Genomic DNA, 20,416 nt, shown 5'->3' with positions numbered 1-20,416 from the left:
ACACCATTGACCATAATTAACCTTGGTCGGTTGGTTGAGGATTTTCTTTTACTTAACCGTTTTATTATTTCCCCCACCGGTTCTATTTCTTCATCCGGTTCCGATTCTTCTTCCGGTTCCGATTCTTCTTCCGGTTCCGACTCTTCTTCCGGTTCCTCTTCGGGAACTTGTGAATCAGTCCACGAATCATTCCAATTTACATTTGACTCTTCATTATTATTAGGTGAGTCAATGGGACTTGTTCTAGAGGTAGACATCTATCACATAATATCAAACGCGTTAAGAGATTAATATATCACATAATATTCACATGTTAAAAATATATAGTTTCCAACAAAATTTGTTAAGCAATCATTTTTCAATTAAACACGGTCGAAGTCCAGACTCACTAATGCATCCTAACAAACTCGATAAGACACACTAATGCAAAATTCTGGTTCTCTAAGACCAACGCTCGGATACCAACTGAAATGTCCCGTTCTTATTGATTAAAAACGTTCCATATTAATTGATTTCGTTGCGAGGTTTTGACCTCTATATGAGACGTTTTTCAAAGACTGCATTCATTTTTAAAACAAACCATAACCTTTATTTCATAAATAAAGGTTTAAAAAGCTTTACGTAGATTATCAAATAATGATAATCTAAAATATCCTGTTTACACACGACCATTACATAATGGTTTACAATACAAATATGTTACATCGAAATCAGTTTCTTGAATGCAGTTTTTACACAGTATCATACAAACATGGACTCCAAATCTTGTCCTTATTTTAGTATGCAACAGCGGAAGCTCTTAGTATTCACCTGAGAATAAACATGCTTTAAACGTCAACAAAAATGTTGGTGAGTTATAGGTTTAACCTATATATATCAAATTGTAACAATAGACCACAAGATTTCATATTTCAATATACATCCCATACATAGAGATAAAAATCATTCATATGGTGAACACCTGGTAACCGACATTAACAAGATGCATATATAAGAATATCCCCATCATTCCGGGACACCCTTCGGATATGATATAAATTTCGAAGTACTAAAGCATCCGATACTTTGGATGGGGTTTGTTAGGCCCAATAGATCTATCTTTAGGATTCGCGTCAATTAGGGTGTCTGTTCCCTAATTCTTAGATTACCAGACTTAATAAAAAGGGGCATATTCGATTTCGATAATTCAACCATAGAATGTAGTTTCACGTACTTGTGTCTATTTTGTAAATCATTTATAAAACCTGCATATATTCTCATCCCAAAAATATTAGATTTTAAAAGTGGGACTATAACTCACTTTCACAGATTTTTACTTCGTCGGGAAGTAAGACTTGGCCACTGGTTGATTCACGAACCTATAACAATATATACATATATATCAAAGTATGTTCAAAATATATTTACAACACTTTTAATATATTTTGATGTTTTAAGTTTATTAAGTCAGCTGTCCTCGTTAGTAACCTACAACTAGTTGTCCACAGTTAGATGTACAAAAATAAATCGATAAATATTATCTTGAATCAATCCACGACCCGGTGTATACGTATCTCAGTATTGATCACAACTCAAACTATATATATTTTGGAATCAACCTCAACCCTGTATAGCTAACTCCAACATTCACATATAGAGTGTCTATGGTTGTTCCGAAATATATATAGATGTGTCGACATGATAGGTCGAAACATTGTATACGTGTCTATGGTATCTCAAGATTACATAATATACAATACAAGTTGGTTAAGTTATGGTTGGAATAGATTTGTTACCAATTTTCACGTAGCTAAAATGAGAGAAATTATCCAATCTTGTTTTACCCATAACTTCTTCATTTTAAATCCGTTTTGAGTGAATCAAATTGCTATGGTTTCATATTGAACTCTATTTTATGAATATAAACAGAAAAGTATAGGTTTATAGTCGGAAAAATAAGTTACAAGTCGTTTTTGTAAAGGTAGTCATTTCAGTCGAAAGAACGACGTCTAGATGACCATTTTAGAAAACATACTTCCACTTTGAGTTTAACCATAATTTTTGGATATAGTTTCATGTTCATAATAAAAATAATTTTCTCAGAATAACAACTTTTAAATCAAAGTTTATCATAGTTTTTAATTAACTAACCCAAAACAGCCCGCGATGTTACTACGACGGCGTAAATCCGGTTTTACGGTGTTTTTCGTGTTTCCAGGTTTTAAATCATTAAGTTAGCATATCATATAGATATATAACATGTGTTTAGTTGATTTTAAAAGTCAATTTAGAAGGATTAACTTTTGTTTGCGGACAAGTTTAGAATTAACTAAACTATGTTCTAGTGATTACAAGTTTAAACCTTCGAATAAGATAGCTTTATATGTATGAATCAAATGATGTTATGAACATCATTACTACCTTAAGTTCCTTGGATAAACCTACTGGAAAAGAGAAAAATGGATCTAGCTTCAATGGATCCTTGGATGGCTCGAAGTTCTTGAAGCAAAATCATGACACGAAAACAAGTTTAAGTAAGATCATCACTTGAAATAAGATTGTTATAGTTATAGAAATTGAACCAAAGTTTGAATATGATTATTACCTTGTATTATAATGATAACCTACTGTAAGAAACAAAGATTTCTTGAGGTTGGATGATCACCTTACAAGATTGGAAGTGAGCTAGCAAACTTGAAAGTATTCTTGATTTTATGAAACTAGAACTTTTGGAATTTATGAAGAACACTTAGAACTTGAAGATAGAACTTGAGAGAGATCAATTAGATGAAGAAAATTGAAGAATGAAAGTGTTTGTAGGTGTTTTTGGTCGTTGGTGTATGGATTAGATATAAAGGATATGTAATTTTGTTTTCATGTAAATAAGTCATGAATGATTACTCATATTTTTGTAATTTTATGAGATATTTCATGCTAGTTGCCAAATGATGGTTCCCACATGTGTTAGGTGACTCACATAGGCTGCTAAGAGCTGATCATTGGAGTGTATATACCAATAGTACATACATCTAAAAGCTGTGTATTGTACGAGTACGAATACGAGTACATACGAGTAGAATTGTTGATGAAACTGAACGAGGATGTAATTGTAAGCATTTTTGTTAAGTAGAAGTATTTTGATAAGTGTCTTGAAGTCTTTCAAAAGTGTATGAATACATATTAAAACACTACATGTATATACATTTTAACTGAGTCGTTAAGTCATCGTTAGTCGTTACATGTAAATGTTGTTTTGAAACCTTTAGGTTAACGATCTTGTTAAATGTTGTTAACCCAATGTTTATAATATCAAAAGAGATTTTAAATTATTATATTATCATGATATTATGATGTACGAATATCTCTTAATATGATATATATACATTAAATGTCGTTACAACGATAATCGTTACATATATGTCTCGTTTCAAAATCATTAAGTTAGTAGTCTTGTTTTTACATATGTAGTTCATTGTTAATATACTTAATGATATGTTTACTTATCATAATATCATGTTAACTATATATATAACCATATATATGTCATCATATAGTTTTTACAAGTTTTAACGTTCGTGAATCACCGGTCAACTTGGGTGGTCAATTGTCTATATGAAACCTATTTCAATTAATCAAGTCTTAACAAGTTTGATTGCTTAACATGTTGGAAACATTTAATCATGTAAATATCAATCTCAATTAATATATATAAACATGGAAAAGTTCGGGTCACTACATCAACCACCCCGACCCGGTCTTCGTTATCGATTAGCATGATTCACCTTAACTCAATGTAAGAAGTCCTTGGGCAAAGTCACAAGTGAAATCTACAAAGGCTTAGGCAAATGGCAGAGAATCAACAACCTATAAATGAGAGGTTAAGCTCCCTATTTATAGTATCCGTGATATCCGCGGTCTGCGAGATGCTCAGCTCTCCTCGGAAAGTCAGCGGATCAAACCGCAGTTTGGCATTTCAGCGAATACTTAACCGCAGTATTTATTTTCAGCGAATATGGCATAACTGTGCCTTATAATCCGCGTAGTTCTGTCCTTAGCTTTTTAGAAAATAAAATATACATATACAATGCTATGTATATGATCAAGTCCCCCCAGTTTATTATGATGCATTTTCGCGAAGCAAATGCATCATGATAAACTCTAAAAATAAAGAAGTGCATCTTTAAAATATCTCGCGAACTTTATTATATATTTTTTACTGTCCATTTATTACCGTTGTTTTAATTAGGCGAAACGCGTAATTACAACGGTAACTTTCGCTATTCTGTCAAATCAGCTTATTTTAACGGCTAGATTTTTACCGTTTTACGCGTCACAGTAATTACAGCCGTTAAAATTCAATGATTACCTTTTCAACTTGCTCGCCCTAATCCCAATTATAAATAGCAGACAACGCCGCACAAAAACTTTACGCTTTCCTTTCCCAATTTCGCATTCAAATTCGTTGAATCATAATTGTACCGTGCAATTAATCAATTTCAATCTTTAATTTCTTCAATTTTATCATCCAATTTATTTGCAAATGGCATCGTCTTCTTCAATGCACACTCCCGGAGGATATGTTTCCTACATGACGGAAGCAAAACTGCAAACTTTGCAAGAATGGTACCCACCACTTGCCCAATTCGTTCCTACCGTGCCTGCGGCAGAGCAGCGAGCCGATACTCCCCCTAAAGGGATGATATCCGTGTGCGAGGTTGCCATTTCTCAAGGCAACCTTCGATTTCCCCTTACCCGTTTTTTTTGCAGCGTTTGCGAATATTATAACATCGCTATGGCGCAGTTGCATCCTAACGCAATTAACAAGATTGTGCTATTTGAGATGTATTGCAACGCCATCAGCCAACCACCGCTGCTAAACGTTTTTCGGATGTGCAATAGCCTGGTGCTATATGACGTTGGGTGTTTTTCTTTCCGCAGTAAACTTGGCGTAATGACTTCACCAAAAGATTCAATTGGGAATTGGCGCAGTTCCTTCTTCTATATTAACGATACCACATATGTGAATAGCAAAATACCGAAAATGTGGTGTACAGAGCCTAATCCCGACGTCAATGAGAGGCCTGTACTCGATGATCTTGAGAATGACACTCTCAAGATACTTAAAAACGCGGGTATATTTCTGCGACCTTACTCGAATGTACCACTGTACATTGGCAGAGTGTCGATTCAATGGCCGTGGAGCTACTATGATGCGCTTTTAGTTGACCAATCAAAAAACAGTATGCCGCTTAACTTTATCGCAATGTATCAATCGTACTTTCATTTTCGCAATATTTTTGCTTTGCATAACTTTACGTGCTTTTATTTTTTCAGCGGTTGCACTTGACCTTGTCATGAGGTCCGCTGATATAAGCAGGATTAGCCCTGCCCGTCGCCTAAAAAATGGCGACGACAACATTATTCTTATTGATGAACCGATCATCAATACATGCTTTATTATTGGAGGTGAGGACCGCGGTAAGCGCAAGGTTGCGGATACGACTCCCACTCCACGCAGGAAACGCCTGCGCACTCACTCTGAACAAGAAGCAAGTAAGCAAATGCTATTTCGCAGTATTTATTTGATTACGCATTGTTTATATTGGCATGAACTTGCTATATTTGCTGATCTGTTTATAACTATTCTTCCAGGGTCATCCGCTGAAGCTACACCGCTTTATAACATCAGAGGGAGAATCCCTACAGATGTTCTTAATGAACCCGGGAATGAAGATTTATCTCTTCCATCTAACGCAGAAGCGTCCAATGAGGAAGAAGAAAGAGAAGCCACTACGGAAGAAACTGCCGCAGCAGATCGGGCGTTTAAGCTGTACCAAAAGCTTTATAAATTTGTTCCTGCAGAAACAAGGGAGCAATACCGCAAACTGTCTTATCCCGCAGCGGCCAGGCAACGACTGCATAATTGCTATAATGCAATTTATCTAACAGTCGATAGCATGGAGCGTTTTACTGAGATGTCAGACGAGTATGAGAAAGCAACTAAGGCTGCCAACGCCCAAGAGAGAAGGGCGCGAAAGGCTGAATCGCGGCTTGAAAAGGTGATGGAAGAGAACGCCCGACTTAAAAGAAGGGCAGAGGTTGCGAAACACGAGTTCGCACAGCTAGTCAAATATCTACCGACATTTTCGGATAAAGTGATGGACTCCGAGCCAGTCACTGAAAAATTTCAAACATATGCCCAAGCATCAAAGCTCGCCACTTGCTGCGAGTGGCACGATTTATTATGCCAACTTGGCGATCTTTAGCAACCTCTTCCCTCTGACATGGCGAAAGAAATTATCGCCACCGATGATGCTCGCGAAATACTTGAGAGGGCAAAGAAAGAGGTTGAGAAAATCAACATACCTGTTCTTGAGGAACTCAGTCAGCGGGAAGGCGTTACATTCGCAGATATCAAAGCATTAGAATTTTAGCTTTGCCTTAACTAATTTGCTTATTGAATGTATTTTCGCAATTACAACTTTCGTCTGTTGTAAGATTCCGCGTTGCATACGCGTTTAATATTAATTACTTTTTCGCAGTTCGCAGTTGCAACTTTTTTATTTTTATAGCGCTTTTACTTTAATTATTCATAATTCAGACTTGTCCATTGCAATTTCCGCATTCGTTATTGTGCACATAACAAAGCGTACTTTGTGCGAAACAATCTTTTAACATTATGAATCTTCTAAGTCCGACAAAACGATCCTTAGGTAAAATCTAGCATTGCGAAGCATCTAAGTGTTGGCAAGATCAAACACTTAGGAAAATTTATCCTTTCGCAATTTTTATTAACATAAGTGGGCAATTTCATCACTTGGCTTTTCTGTAAAATATTTCGCAATACAGTTATGTATTGATATATTATTTTAAGCAGGTCATGTTTAGTGAAAACAATGCCACCTTACTTAAAGCATCCGCAGAGCAAACATTAACTTAGTGTTTCAAAAAGATAAGTATATGTATTCTGCGAAATAAACACTACGCGTGGCCACACGCAGTGTTTTCGCTGTTTAAAGAAACAAGTACTAACACTGAAATTAACTTCGCTTTATTCTTTATTAATTCGCATTACATTATTCAAATCATGAACATAACATGTCTCGCATTAATGGAATTTCAATATAATATTTTGTTAATCATTTTCGCACTAAGCAGGGTTAACTGAATGCCCTTCAACACACATATCCGCACTTGTCATAACCATAGCACATGAAGGCTCCATTTCCGCAGAAATCAGTGTGCCAATTCCCTTATTAGCAGAAAACTTTAGCATACCATGTATTGTAGATGGTATAGCGCCAAACATGCGCAAAGCTGTGCGGCCAAGTATCATATTGAACCGCGATTAATTCCGCATAATGTACAAATTCAATAAGGCTTGACGCCTTAGCGACTCATCGCTATCATCAACCAATTCCATTTGTAATTCCAATTGGCCAACAGGCCATAATGATTCTCCCGAAAAACCAGCCAATGAAACCGCAGTAGGTTTCATCAAAGCCTGAATTTGTGCGGGCAGCTTGAGAAAACATTGCTCGTACATGATATCTACACTGCTACCAGTGTCAACATGTACCTTCATGATTATAATGCCGGTATTAGCAACACGACATGAAATAACCACGGGCTTATCAACATCCGCATTCAAACGCGCTGAGGGAAATGTAATAGAGGGACATTTCCAGCTAACAATTTGCGCCGAAATTTGCAGCACTGACATTTCACCGTGCACTTCCACCACATTAATCACTTGTACCCCGAGCTGATTTTCTTTCTTATTTACCATCCGTACTCCCAAATTTTTCACCGCAGGAGCTTTCCGCTCAACCGCGTTTGGGGCACTCGAACCATTAGCTTCAGCTGGCATAATGATCGCATTCGCAGTGCTGGATGAGTTCTGCACCAACAAATGGTCCAACTTACCCTGTTCATACGCTTCCGCAATAAATTCCGCTAAATCTCTGCAGCGATTGGTGTCATGACCGTAATCGTCGTGAAAGACACAAAACTTTGATCTGTCACGCCTGCTGTTTTCTCCCAATGGCTGCGGATCAGGGAAAAACTTAGCAACTCACTCTTGCAGTAAGATTTCTTTGGGCGTTTTTGTTAGCATCTGAATGATATTGAATGACTCATTATTCCACTTGCGCGTAGAATAGCGGTTATTACGGCCATATGAATTGTTATCGTTCTGACCTTGAAACCTGTCATTACGCTGATATCCGCCGCCACCATTTTTTCGCGAAAAGCCTGGACCGCGATAGCTATCGCTGTTACCATCTCTGAAAGAGTCATTGTCATCTCGCCAACTTTTATCTCTACCCCAGCCACATGCAGGGGTAATACTGCTATCTTCTCCTCCGCGGATATAATCATAAGTTTCCTGTTGCACTTTTGTGAATGTCTGCAGGACATCTCTTCTTAATGCCGCACAAGCGTAGGGTGTCGCTGTGGGTTGATAGCATGCAAGAAACCAGAACTTTTCTGATCTTCATTCAACCGCGGAATTTTCTGGCACTCATAAATATACCGCGTAAGTAGCGCACTTAGAGTCTCCTTGTTGCCTTGTTTAATATCGTGACACTCTATATGTGTCTTTTTCGGCGGTAATAAATTTTGAAACTGCAGCAAAAACTTTTCTCGCAGATCCACAAAGCCAACGATACTGCGAGATGGCAAGCTGTGAAACCATTCCCTTGCTGACCCCTGCAAGGCCATAGGAAACACTCTACATGCGACTGGTTCATCCCAGTTGTAAGTGCTTACGACGCCCTCAAAGCGTTGCAGAAAATCCAAGGGATCAGTGAGGCCTGAGTAAACTCCCAACGTCGCCGGCACAATCGGCGGAGAAACAATTGGATAGTCAGAAATGTGCTGGACAAATTTATCTGCAGCAGTGGTAATTTCTGTTGCCTTTTTTGCGCGAATGTCTGTGTTATCCGCACAGAATTTGGTAAGCATATCTTGCAGAAAATTTGAATGATCGAACTTATGCTGCATTGATTTCGGCGCAATGCTTCTGAAAGCATCCGCAAAAAAATTTTGGGCGTTTTCTCTGCGCGCTGCTTCAGACGCTTCACCTTCCTCCCCATAGCGAGGTAAAGGTGTTGGTGGTCGCTTTCGCTTGACGTATGGATTTTTAACAAACTCTTCTGCGCTGTCTGAGTCATCAGAAAATTCATCTTCCTGCCTTGGCGCTTTCGCCAATCTGGACTTGTGTGCGGAGCGCGCGTGGATTTGATCATCCGCGTTATCACTATCGCTGTCATTGTACTCAAGAACCAACCGATCACTTTGTGATCCTGAACCACTTAATGGCCATAAGTATGTGCGCGGTATGCGAGATTCATAATTATGCTTAGCGTCTCTTTTGGCTTGCTCAATAGCAGTATTAACAATTTTCTCAGTGCGTAAACTGGATTTTCCGGATAAGATTTTCGCTCGCTTTCCTTCAGCGATTGATTCTTCGCGATTTTGCAATAACGTTCTGCGTGCGATCATTTTTTCAGCGCAACTTCAGGCTGCGAATCGTTAGCATTGTTTGCATTAAATTTTTTAGCATTCGTTTCCTTAACCGATTTTCCCGCAGTAACACTTGCATCTGTTTGCATTGGAAATACGATAACGTTCTGCGAATCGCCAGGCAATGCATCAGCATTCGCAGAGACGCCAGTTTGTTTTGCATTCGACGTCCTGATTGTTAAGCAGATTAACAATTTGCGTATTGGAAAAAACACCTGCAAATCATCACAACAAAATCATGATTTGAAATTAAACCGTTGAATTAATTGTTTAATCGGCGTAAAACAAAAAATTTTCAGTTTAATTTGTAAAACGAGTCCCACGGATGGCGCCAATTGATCAATCCTTAATTAATGATGTTGCTTAATTACGGATTGAGTGCAATAAGATTATAATGGAGGATGGGATGTTCGATGATTATTTTGGGCCCCGATGATCGTTTTTCACTTTAACTATCAAGTGATCAACCACCCCGACCCGGTCTTCGTTATCGATTAGCATGATTCACCTTAACTCAATGTAAGAAGTCCTTGGGAAAAGTCACAAGTGAAATCTACAAAGGCTTAGGCAAATGGCAGAGAATCAACAACCTATAAATGAGAGGTTAAGCTCCCTATTTATAGTATCCGTGATATCCGCGGTCTGCGAGATGCTCGGCTCTCCGCGGAAAGTCAGCGGATCAAACCGCAGTTTGGCATTTCAGCGAATACTTAACCGCAGTATTTATTTTCAGCGAATATGGCATAACTGTGCCTTATAATCCGCGTAGTTCTGTCCTTAGCTTTTTAGAAAATAAAATATACATATACAATGCTATGTATATGATCATCGACTATAGAGAATTGAACAAACTTACCATCAAGAACCGTTATCCACTACCGAGAATCGACAATTTATTTGATCAGCTGCAAGGTTCGTCAGTTTACTCGAAGATTGATTTACGTTATGGATATCATCAAATGCGGGTGAAGGAGAATGATATTCCAAAAACTGCTTTTAGGACGCGTTACGGTCATTACGAGTTTATGGTTATGCCGTTTGGATTGACTAACGCACCAGCTGTGTTCATGGACCTCATGAACCGAGTGTGTAGGCCATATCTTGACAAGTTTGTCATTGTTTTCATCGATGACATACTTATTTACTCAAAGAATGATCAAGAGCACGAAAAACATTTGAGAAAAGTGCTAGAGTTGCTGAGAAAAGAAAAACTGTACGTTAAGTTTTCAAAGTGTGCATTTTGGTTGGAAGAAGTTCAATTCCTCGGTCACGTAGTGAACAAAGAGGGTATTCAGGTTGATCCGGCAAAGATTGAAACTGTTGAAAACTGGGAAACCCCGAAGACTCTGAAGCATATCGCCAATTTTTAGGATTGGCTGGTTACTACAGAAGATTCATCCAAGATTTTTCAAAAATAGCAAAACCCTTGACTGCATTAACGCATAAAGGGAAGAAATTTGAATGGAAGGATGAACAAGAGAAAGCATTTCAGTTATTGAGGAAAAAGTTAACTACGACACCTATATTGTCATTGCCTGAAGGGAATGATGACTTTGTGATTTATTGTGATGCATCAAAGCAAGGTCTTGGTTGTGTATTAATGCAACGAACGAAGGTAATTACTTATGCGTCTAGACAATTGAAGATTCACGAGCAAAATTATATGACTCACGATTTGGAATTGGGTGCTATTGTTTTTGCATTAAAGACTTGGAGGCATTACTTATATGGGGTCAAAAGTATCATCTATACCGATCACAAAAGTCTCCAGCATATATTTGATCAGAAGCAACTGAACATGAGGCACCGCTGGTGGATTGAATTGTTGAATGATTACTACTTTGAGATTCGTTACTACCCGGGGAAGGCGAATGTGGTAGCCGACGCCTTGAGTAGAAAGGACTGGGAACCTATTCGAGTAAAAGCTATGAACATAATTATTCATACTAAACTTACTACTCAAATAAAGGAGGCGTAAAAGGGAGTTTTAAAAGAGGGAAATCTGAAGAATGAAATACCTAAAGGATTGGAAAAACACCTTAATATTCGGGAAGACTGAACCCGGTATAGGGCTGAAAGAATTTGGGTACCAAAGTTTGGAGATGTGAGAGAAATGGTACTTGGGGAAGCACATAAAACAAGATATTCAATACATCCCGGAGCGGGGAAGATGTACAAAGATTTTAAGAAACAATTTTGGTGGCCGGGTATGAAAGCTAATATCGCTAAATACGTAGGAGAATGTTTGACGTGTTCTAAAGTAAAAGCCGAACATCAGAAACCATCAGGTCTACTTCAACAACCCGAAATCCCAGAATAGAAATGGGAAAACATTACCATGGATTTCATCACTAAATTGCCAATGACTGCAAGTGATTATGATACTATTTTGGTAATAGTCGATCGACTCACCAAGTCAGCACACTTTCTACCAATGCGAGAAGATGATAAAATGGAAAAGTTAGCACGACTATACCTGAAGGAAGCCGACTCCAGACATGGAATATCAATATCTATTATCTCTGATAGGTATGGCAGATTTGTTTCAAGATTTATAACAATCTCTATATATATATAATAGGATGATCATATCACATCCTACCCTGGTTTTTCTCACGAAGTACTGGCACGGAATTGCTTGGCCATTCTTGACTCACTTTGCACAGCACAAGAATTCCCTCATACCTTTCGTATGATCTGGGCGGAAGGCGGAGCTCTTTCAAGCTATTTACTATCCGCTGCTCTGCGGGAGAAATCTTAACACCCTTTCCTATGCCAGCATCAATAGCACCCCATTCCCGGACAACGAAGTATTTCTCCGGAATAACAGTTTCATCAACAAAGAAAAATGGACTTTTCCAGTCCTTCAAATTTGAAACTCTATTCGTACCAACAAAATGAGTATTTTTCTTACTATCAATAGTAAGCCAGCAGTCACTAATTGTGCGAAATCTAAACAAAGAGATAAAAACTTTAATGCGAGGCTTTATATTAATAGCATTGCAGTACATCTCAAAAAGGATGATTTTTTGAAGGCCATGGGGATGCATCTGACTAAGATAGGCCTTATAATATTTAAGAAGGCGAAGAAGAAAGTTAGTAAGGGGAACACGGAGGTTGCCGTGGGTAATTTGTAAGGCGTATAAAGTAATTTTCCCCTCAGGAGGGTTGTTAGCAGTTTGACTATTGGTGGGAAGAACAGGGTTGTATTGATTGAGATGGCGGAAGGCAATCTTTAAGCCATCTAAATATTCACTTGTCAATGATGATGTAGCGACCCGACCAAATCGTCATTGACGGCGCCGTCTACTTAGGTCCCGTTACGTGGTCATAAGTCTTTAAAACAACGTTTGACCAAAAGATATGTCGCATTCATTTCAAATGTAAAGGTTGTTCAAGTTTACAAGAATAGTTCCACCACAAGTTACGATACAAAGTTTTAAGTACAAATGAAACTTATGCGACACAATTTAAAAGTATCCAAAAGACGCTCTATGTATGCATATATACTCGACATCCAATGCAAGTATCAAAATAATGAGCGGAAGCATGTATCATGTATCGTTCAAGGACCTGAGAAAAACATAGAAATCTGTCAACGAAAACGTTGGTGAAATCATAGGTTTAAGTAAGTAAGTACAAGTGAACCACAAGATTTGCATCAATGAAATAATAGTAATACATTCCAAAAGTTTGTTTCACGAGCACCCAATTATCAATGCTTAACATTTCCTTCCATTGAACCCCATCACTTAGTGCTAGAACATACACTGTTTCTCGAAAATATATTTCATTCGTAAACGGTAGCGAACCGTTTGAATGAGGGTTTGTCAAACCCATATGGATCCATACAACATAAGTTCTCCCTTACACCCGGCAAGTGTAACTAATGATAATCGAATTGAGGATTTTGTTCTAAACTCGTATGTAGAATGTTTGTTTTCCTGTACTTGTGTTCACTTAGTAAAGAAATGTTTATGTTTTCTCATCCCAAATGTAAGTTCAAAAGAGTAAAAGTGGGACTATGATCTCACCTTGAGTGCACGAGTAGTAAAGTACTTCGACAAGTAAACGTGTGCAAAGAACAATGCTAGTCTTGACCTAAACAATAGGTTTGTATCAATAACGGTAAACACGATAGGTCAAAGATGTTCAATTAGTCCTATGGCTCGTTACGACTCAATAATGTAGCATGTGAATCAAGTTGTCATGTTTCATGCAAGATACAAGTATAAAAGCATGTTAGAACGATTGCACAACCATTTGGTTAAGTTTGATTAAAAGTCAAACTTGGTCAAAGTCAAAGTCAACGGGGTCGGGTCGGGTATCCGACAATTTTTCTAAGTTATATAATCATATATGAGCATGTTGGCCAAGTTTCATGTTAATCGGAGGTCCGTAGCATAGCAAACATTTTTACGTCAAAAGACAACCCAAACAGCCAGTTTTAGTACAATGGGACGGCGTCCCAAATGGCTAGACGGCGTCCCACAATGAAGGGTGGGACGTCGTCCTGATATCCTAGACGGCGTCTAGGTTCAAAAGGTGGGACGGCGTCCCCAGTATCTGGACGGCGTCCTGATCGGTTCCCAGGCCCTGTTTGCTGTATTCCTCAAATGGACGAACCAAAACACAAACAATCACATTTTATGATCCGCAAACAATTAGAACATGTATTTTATATCATCGGAAAGCTCTTTCGACAAGGAACGCAACTAAGCACTTTTCATCAAGCAAAAACTTCATATACTATAACCGAAATCCCGTCAAGTGATCAATAGAGGTTTATTTTCAAGTTTCAAGTTTATCAATTGTAATTTAAGTTTCGGGAATCCAATTTATACATATGATATGCCGTTTTGAAGGTAATGAAACATGTAATACCACTAAACACTTATCAATAACATTAACAAGCATTCAACGCATCAAAAGTTCGTTTTAAGAGTTGTCAGCCCTAACCAAAAGTTCACAAAATCAATAATCGCGTTTATGAAGTTTCTTTAATCAATCTATACATCAAAATGAAGCTAATGATACTAGTAACACTTTTAAAACATGCACATTAACAATCTAATAACATTTGATCATCCAAAATCAAGGATTTAGCAAGAAATTTTCATAATGAACTAGTTACACCAAAAACAACAAATCGAGCATACAAATTACATACACGACATCACAATGAGCCATAGACACTAATTAACATACTTTTAAGTCAAGAACACAAATTTAAAGAAAACTAGTGTTTTAGAAATGTTACCCAAACGAGATGAAGTTGGTACCAAAACGAAGAGGATGAAGAGAGGATCACGAATATGTAATTTATTTTGTTGTAAGCCTCCTAGATTGAATTTAGATGATGATTGAATGAATTTGGAAATTGGGTGTGTTCTTGCTAGAGAGAAAGAGAGAGAGAGAGAGAGAGATGGTTGAATGGTGGTGATTGGGGTAGACTAGGTGACCTAGTCAACTAGTTTTCCCCGTGTCAATTTTAGTCCCTCGAGTTTGTAGTCGGGTGCGGAAAATACCTAAACGAAATATTTTAAAACGCGTATTAACGGGAGATGTTATAGACATGTAACGGAGTTTAAATTAGTATAACGGAAAAGAAAACGGAAAAAGGCGGGATGTTACATTACCTACTCCTTAAAAGAAATTTCGTCCCGAAATTTAAGTAGGCGTAGTAGTCGTTGTTTCTTCCTCGAGATCTTGCGTTTCCGAATTCACGAATAGATGAGGATACTTCCTTTGCATTTGATCTTGTCTTTCCCAAGTAAACTCGGGTCCTCTTTTGGCATTCCAATGAACCTTGACAATCGGGATTCGGCTTTGTTTCAATGTCTTGACGGAGGTGTCCACAATTTCAACCGGTTCCTCCACAAAATGAAGTTTGTCATCAATAGTAAGTTCTTCGAGAGGGATGACGATATCGGGTTCGGCAAGACACTTTTTCAAGTTAGATACATGGAAGGTAGGATGAACGGAGTTCAATTGAGGCGGAAGATCTAAATGATAAGCAACGGTTCCAATACGCTCCAAGATTTCGAAAGGACCAATATACCGCGGATTTAGCTTCCCGCATTTCCCAAAACGGATTACACCCTTCCAAGGTGCGACTTTTAACATTACTCGGTCACCGACTTGAAATTCAAGATCGTTGCGTCGTTTGTCGGTATAGCTCTTTTGACGACTTCGGGCCGTCCTAAGCCTATCTCGGATTTGAACGATTTTCTCGGTGGTTTCGTGAATGAGTTCGGGTCCGGTGATTTGCACGTCACCTACCTCGGCCCAACAAAGAGGTGAACGACATTTGCGGCCATATAGCGCTTCAAAAGGTGCGGCTTTAATACTCGCGTGATAACTATTGTTGTAAGAGAACTCGGCGAGAGGTAAGTGCTTGTCCCAAGCTTTTCCGAAATCAACCACGCAAGCTCGTAACATGTCCTCTAAGGTTTGAATTGTACGTTCGCTTTGTCCATCGGTTTGAGGATGATATGCGGTGCTCATGTCTAAACGCGTTCCCAACGCTTCTTGCAATGTACGCCAAAATCTAGAAACGAAACGGCCATCTCGGTCGGAGATAATCGATAAAGGTACACCGTGTCGGGCTACGATCTCCTTAATGTAAAGTTGTGCAAGTTTCTCCATTTTGTCCGTTTCTTTCATGGCCAGGAAGTGTGCGGATTTGGTGAGACGGTCAACAATAACCCAAATGGTATCATAACCGCCCGTCGTTTTTGGTAGTTTGGTGATAAAATCCATCGTTATTCTTTCCCACTTCCATTGCGGGATCTCGGGTTGTTGAAGTAGTCCGGACGGTCTTTGGTGTTCGGCTTTGACCTTGGAACATGTCAAACACTTGGAAACATAAGTAGCTACGTCCCTTTTGATGTTCGGCCACCAATATAGTTGTTTAAGGTCGTGGTACATCTTATTGGCACCGGGGTGAATCGAGTATCGTGACTTATGGGCTTCATCTAAAATAAGGCTTCGTAGGTCCCCATAACTAGGCACCCAAATCCTTCCGGCGTAATATCGGAGTCCGGTCTCTCTAATTTCGAATCGAGAGACGAGAATGTTCAAGAGCTCGTGTGAAAGGTTTTCATCCTTGAGGGCCTCATCTTGGGCTACCCGAATTTGGCTATTAAGGTTTGTGTGGATGGTGATGTTTAAGGCTCGGACACGAAGAGGCACCGCTCTTTCTTTTCGACTTAAGGCATCGGCTACTACGTTTGCCTTCCCGGGATGGTAACGAAGCTCGCAATCGTAATCGTTCAAAGTTTCAATCCACCGTCGTTGTCTCATGTTTAGTTGCTTTTGATCGAAAATGTGTTGGAGACTTTTGTGGTCGGTAAAGATAGTACTCTTGGTTCCATAAAGATAGTGTCTCCACATTTTAAGTGCAAAGACGATGGCTTCGAGTTCGAGATCATGCGTCGTGTAGTTTCGTTCATGAATTTTGAGTTGTCGAGAAGCATAAGCAATGACTTTCGTTCGTTCCATCAATACACACCCAAAACCATGTTTCGAGGCATCACAATATACAACAAAGTCATCATTGCCTTCGGGAAGTGACAAGATAGGAGCGGTGGTTAGCTTCGTTTTCAAGATTTGGAATGCGGATTCATGTTCGGTCGCCCAAATGAATTTCTTTCCCTTATGAGTCAATGCGGTTAGAGGACGTGCAACCAAAGAGAAATTTTCGATGAATCTACGATAGTACCCGGCGAGACCCAAAAATTGACGAATGTGAGTAGGAGTAGTAGGAGTCTCCCATTTGCTAATGGCTTCGATTTTCGTTGGATCGACTTTAATACCTTGGTCACTTACAAGATGACCAAGAAATTGAACTTCCTTTAACCAAAATTCACACTTGGAGAATTTGGCATAGAGTTGTTCTTGTCTTAAAAGTTCAAGCACAAGTCGGAGATGTTGTTCGCGCTCTTCTTCATTTTTAGAATAGATCAATATGTCATCGATGAACACAATAACGAATTTATCGAGATACGGTTTGCACACGCGGTTCATAAGATCCATGAACACCGCCGGTGCGTTAGTGAGACCAAATGGCATGACAAGGAATTCATAACTACCATAACGAGTTCGGAAAGCGGTTTTGGAGACATCTTCCCCCTTAACCCTCAATTGATGATAACCCGAGCGGAGATCGATTTTCGAATATACACAAGACCCTTGTAGTTGATCAAAGAGGTCATCGATGCGAGGAAGAGGATATCGGTTCTTAACCGTCAATTTATTTAGTTCACGATAATCAATGCACATTCGTAGGGATCCGTCTTTCTTTTTAACAAACAAAATCGGAGCGCCCCAAGGTGAATGGCTAGGTTGGATAAAACCTCGATCAAGTAGTTCTTGGATTTGACTTTGCAATTCTTGCATTTCAGATGGAGCGAGTCTATATGGTGCACGTGCTACGGGTGCGGCTCCCGGAATAAGATCGATTTGGAATTCAACCGGTCGATGAGGCGGAAGACCCGGCAATTCGTCGGGAAATACATCGGAATAGTCACTAACAATTGGCACATCATCGATGTGCTTCTCATCGGACTCGACTTTCTTAACGTGAGCAAGGATCGCAAAACAACCCTTACGGAGTAGTTTTCTAACTTTAACACACGAAACGAGGTTGAGTCCGGTGCAACTCTTATCGCCATAGACGATCAAAGGTTCACCATTCTCGATAGGAATTCGGATTGCGTTAAGATCACAAAGAATGTGAGATTTCGTTTTGACTAACCAATTCATACCGATTATTACATCAAAGCTTCCTAGTTCCATGGGTATCAAATCAATTTCAAATTCCTTACCCAAAATGTTTATCGTACACCCCCGGTAATATGTGTCGGCACTTAATAGTTTCCCGTTAGCCACTTCAATGGTATAAGTGGTATCTAATGGAAGAGGTGGAGTGCTAAAAGAATGAGTCAAAGTCTTGGATACAAAGCATTTATCGGCACCCGAATCGAATAAACAGGAGACATAAGAATTGTTGAGAAGGAACGTACCCGTGACTAGTTCAGTGTCATCCCGGGCTTCCTCGGTGTTGATGTTGAAAGCTCGGCCGCGCGTGTTGGGGTTATCTTTCTTCTTTGGGCATGCATTTCTATAATGACCTGTTTGACCACATTCGTAACAAGTGCCCGTCTTTGGTGCATTGGGCCACTTTCGAGCAACGGGAGTGGCACTTTTACAATCGTTGGCCTTATGACCAACTCCTTGGCACCGGTGGCAAATTAACTTGCCACATTCACCAAAGTGATGTTTGTTGCATTTGTTGCAAAGAGGTAGGTTCCCGGCATAACCCCTCTTGCCGTCGGAGGTGTAAGGCTTCTTAGCAAAGTTGTTGTTGCTTGATTGGGAGGGTTCCCACTTTCTTTTGTTGCCGCCCGATTTATCCTCGGCCTTAGGTGCCGGAACTACGATTTCGTCAACCGTTTCAATTAGTTGGCGAGCCATGTTCATAGCGGCTTGATGAGTAGTGGGTTTGGATGACATCACCCCTTGTTTGATGCTTTTTGGAAGACCGAGCATGTAGAGCTCAATCCTTTGAGATTCGGGGTTAACAAGATTAGGACACATCAAGGATAGTTCGGCGAAGCGTTGATTATAAGCTTTAAGATCGTTTCCGACCGCTTTCAAAGCTCTTAGTTCTTCCTCAAGCTTTCGGGTTTCTTCGCGCGGAAAATATTCAACAATCATCTTTTCCTTTAGATCGGCCCAAGAGAGGGCATGAGCCTCATCGGTACCCACCGATTGAACATAGGTGTTCCACCATGTTAGAGCAATTCCGGAGAAAGTGTGAGTGGAGTATTTGACCTTGTCTTGGTCCCGACAACCGCTTATGCTAAAGACGGCTTCCGTTTGCTCAAACCATCGGGTGAGCACGACCGGTCCCCCGGTTCCATCAAAAGTGTGAGGTTTGCACCCCATGAAAGCTTTATAGGAGCATCCCTCGTTTGAGTTTCCGGCTCCATTGTTGTTGTTGTTGTTGTTGTTGTGGTTGTTATTATTATTGTTGTTGGATGAGTGACCGGCCATGGCCGCATCTACGGCGGTGGCTATCATCCGTTCGAGAGCTTGTTCGGGAGTTTCATTGAAGCGTACACGACGAGGAGCCATTGTTCCTTCAAGACAAAAGAATATCATTGATTAGTATTCTCAATAATACTAACCGTGATATAGAATAAAGATAAAGAGAAGTTTTTCCTCGACTCGCCTTAAATTCTTTATGTCATAATGTCGGAACGTTCATATGAGTCACCGTAATATAATCCCGGAAATTATATTACCCTGATTCATATGTGCATTCGACATCATTTCATATAGTCAAGGTGGCGCGTCAATCAAATTAAACAACGTGAGATTAAGATGAACTAAGAGTAGATATGAGTAGAAGCGTTCGAGTATAAATGCACAAGTAGTCAAGTAATTCCTACTTCAAGTCTATATGTCGGTTGTAGTCTAGACTCACCAATGTACCCTATGACTCGAGGTTGACACCAATGAACTCTAAATCCCTACAACCAACGCTCTGATACCATCTGTAGCGACCCGACCAAATCGTCATTGACGGCGCCGTCTACTTAGGTCCCGTTACGTGGTCATAAGTCTTTAAAACAACGTTTGACCAAAAGATATGTCGCATTCATTTCAAATGTAAAGGTTGTTCAAGTTTACAAGAATAGTTCCACCACAAGTTACGATACAAAGTTTTAAGTACAAATGAAACTTATGCGACACAATTTAAAAGTATCCAAAAGACGCTCTATGTATGCATATATACTCGACATCCAATGCAAGTATCAAAATAATGAGCGGAAGCATGTATCATGTATCGTTCAAGGACCTGAGAAAAACATAGAAATCTGTCAACGAAAACGTTGGTGAAATC

Source organism: Rutidosis leptorrhynchoides, chromosome 7 (genome assembly GCF_046630445.1).
Source record: "Rutidosis leptorrhynchoides isolate AG116_Rl617_1_P2 chromosome 7, CSIRO_AGI_Rlap_v1, whole genome shotgun sequence".
Taxonomy (NCBI): Eukaryota; Viridiplantae; Streptophyta; class Magnoliopsida; order Asterales; family Asteraceae; genus Rutidosis; species Rutidosis leptorrhynchoides.
Note: the sequence above shows the minus strand (reverse complement) of the source record.